The following is a 3,457-nucleotide window of genomic DNA, read 5'->3' as shown; positions in this document are numbered from 1 at the left end:
AAAAAGAGGGGGGGAGGCCTTGGAAAACAGCTATCAAATGGAGAATGGCTGAACAAGTTATGAGATGGAATATTGTGCTATAAGAAGTAATGAAGGCAATGTTTTGAGGAAAAAACCTAGAAAGATTTATATGAACTGATGCAAAGTGAAGTTGGACAGAATAAGAACAATCTATGTAGTAGCAGCAATGTTGTAAAGATAATCAACTGTGAAGCCTTAGGAGCTGATTAAAATGTTGATACACCATAGCTCCAGAGGACCCATGAAGTAAAATGCCATCCACCTCCAGATAGAGAACTGATGGACTTGAGGATGCAGACTGAAATACATTTTCCCCTTTATTTTTCTTCAGAATATGACTAATAAGGAAATGTTTTATATAATTTCATATTGGATTGTATTTCTTTGCCCTCTTGATGGATTAGAGCCCCGTAGAGGATTTGGAACTGAAAAACAAAGATAATTTTTCTTAATTAGCAACATTACAAGGAAAAAATATTAGCTCCTGAAATTCATTTCCCTCCAGACAACACAATTCCATGAAACAAGACTCTGATCCAAAAGCTATCCCGAATCACACATTGATCTTTTTATATATTCAACTGATAGGGTTTATCCTGATTGTGAAAGACCCTCTCCAACCCTGATCAATTTACAGTTGGTCTTTTTCTAACACATGGCATAGAATTCACAACACATTTCTTCAGAGATACCCATTTGTGATAATATATCACATGAATATTCTAATTTAGCCTTAGGATAGCTATTTATTTTCTTCCACATCACTGAAATTCAACTGGCAATAAGTCAGCAATAAGTCCAACCTTTATGCTATCCTCTGAAGTGAACCATTAGTCTTTAATGAAAAAAAACAAAAACAAAATATCTAAATTCCTGAAAAAACATCTTTGAAAATAATTTAGGACATTTCTAATAGCTGAGGTCAAGCAACCACCCTAAGAGTTTTGTAAAAGGCTTCTCAATAGTCCTAGAGTATCTCATTTATAGCCCAAATAAAATTCTGGGAGTCTATTGTGAACCTTATAATTTGCTGTCAGACTACACAGTAAAAAGGAAATAAATTTAGAAAACTTTTGGCATTTTTTCAAAGCTAGAGATAGGACTACTGTTGGAGGTATGTTTTCCCCAACATAAATATTTCTTAGATAAGACTACCTTATTTCTGAAAGTCACAGGGGGCTGGATTGATAGCAGCCTGCTTATAGATTTCACTAATGAGGATAGTTTTCTCTTTGAAAACTGCCAAATTAAATAAATTCTGGAAAAGCTTCATTTTCCTTAGTGAAAAGTAGAACATGGTACTAAATTTCTCTTCATTTTCTAATTGATTCTCAAATTACACCTTTAGAATTAAATTCTACCTCTAAGTAATGCAATAGTCATCAAATTCCAATAAGTCTCCCTGTGCTGAGTGTTTCACAGTGGAGGGAAAAGAAACTGGGGAAGAGAGAAATGAGATGAGAATGATTTAATTGGATAATCCTGGCAACACAAGGACCTCTTTGGAACTAGTATCTTACATTTTTTCTTATTCCAAAATGTTAAAACCACTATCTCTGGTCTACAGAACTTCTTGAGCACCTTTTGAATCTGATCCATTCCCCCTTGACAAGCAGCCTATGGAACTCTCCTCAGAGTATTTATATAATAGCTTTAAAATACAGTGTTTGTTACTACAAAAGAAACCAATTATGTCAAAATACATTTAATAAATTCAAGACTCCACGGCGAGAACCCAAAGGGTCAGATAACTACAATTATCCAAAACTTCCAATAGTAATGGCTGAAGCAAGTCTACTTAAGTAGCTAGTAAATATTCCTAGATATAGAGATTTCTATGGTTGCATATGTACTTATCTTGAGAAACCTCCCAGGAAAAAGTAGTACCCACTATTTACAGGAAGAAAACACTTAAATCTTTAAATCAAATATTTGACTGCCCATAGGAAGTCAGGGTCCACAAAAGCAGAGAGGGAGGAAAAATATGTAATGTACTTCAAAGTACTGTGAAAATGCAAGCTATTATTATTTCCTTCCCATAAGTATTTTCTGATTTGGTAGATTTGTAGAAGAATCAGGTAAAATGCCTGAGGAAAAAGTCTCTAATCCTTTCCTCTCACAAAATGAATCTAGGAAAGAAACTTCCTTCGTCTTGATATAGTAGTTGTCAACTACATATACTGCGAATGTTAGTATAAGTATTGTAAAAGTTATGATTGATAATTGTCAATAACAACCCGTCTTTGGTTTAACTTATTTGTCACCGATATGGTGGTGGTCAGAAGGGAAAGGTATCAGATTTAATACTATAAAGGACCACCTCAGATGTCATTTAGTCAAGCCCTTTCACTTTACAGATGAGAAAACTGAAGTTCAAAATTGTAGTAAAATTAGACTATGATTTCTATATAATGTAAGTTGATAGGTAACTGAGAAATGACCAGTATTAAACCCAAAAGGCTTTATTTAAAAACATTTTTTAAATTAATTCTTGAGGTTTAAGCTTGTAGACCAAAGCTATCCCACAACCCTCTCCTGTTTTCCTTGTGTTAATAAAAAAGGAAACTAAACTTTCTAGAATTTAAAATCCTCATTACACTCAAAAAATTGATCCCAGAACAAATGAACTTAAATGCTAGAGTCTAATAAATTGGATTCTGAGAGCAAGGGACAATTTCCTAACTCCAGGCCTGACTGCAGTGAGCACAGAGGTAATCTGTCCCAAAGAGGTTGTAACCTAAACCTCTACTGATCAGTCCCTCCTAAACAACCCTGAGCAGCCTCACAAAGAGGTGTTGGCTGAACTCATAAGGACAAAAGTCAAACACAAAAGTTAATCAATGGTTCCTGATTTGAGAGGGAGCAGGGAAATTGGGACAAAGATTTTGGTTTGGTTTTTTTGAGGTTTCCTTTTCCATTTTCCCTAAGAAAATTTATATCATTGAGTGAATATATTAACAAATTAGGGAGGGCAGAGGTTAATGAATTGGGCATGCAACTTAAAAAACTAGAAAGAGAACAAATTAAAAATCCTCAGATGAAAACTAAATTAATTAGAAATACTAAAAAAATCAAAGGAGAAATTAATAAAAGCAAAAGCAAAAGAACTATTGAATTAATAAATAAGACTAGAAAACTGGTATTTTGAAAAAACTGATAAAATAGACAAAGTACAGGTAAATCTAATTTTAAAAAAAGGAAAGAAAATCCATTTTCCCTAAGAATATTTTATCTTCTAGAAAATTGTCGTGTTTTTCAATCATTGGTTTCAAAATGTTAAATAAAAGGTCATGAACTGTTCCTCCAAAGCATCTCACTGAAGGAATCTCACTGAATGCAGGAAGCATCAGCTTATAGTCAATTCCTCTTCTAGTATTCATTAACTTGCAGAAGGGGCTGAGCAGCTGCCTTGGAGCAGAGAAGACCTGGTTTCAAG

This window comes from Gracilinanus agilis, chromosome 3 (genome assembly GCF_016433145.1).
Source record: "Gracilinanus agilis isolate LMUSP501 chromosome 3, AgileGrace, whole genome shotgun sequence".
In the NCBI taxonomy this organism is placed as follows: domain Eukaryota; kingdom Metazoa; phylum Chordata; class Mammalia; order Didelphimorphia; family Didelphidae; genus Gracilinanus; species Gracilinanus agilis.
The sequence above is the reverse complement of the archived record's forward strand: the minus strand, read 5'-3'. Positions refer to the sequence as shown.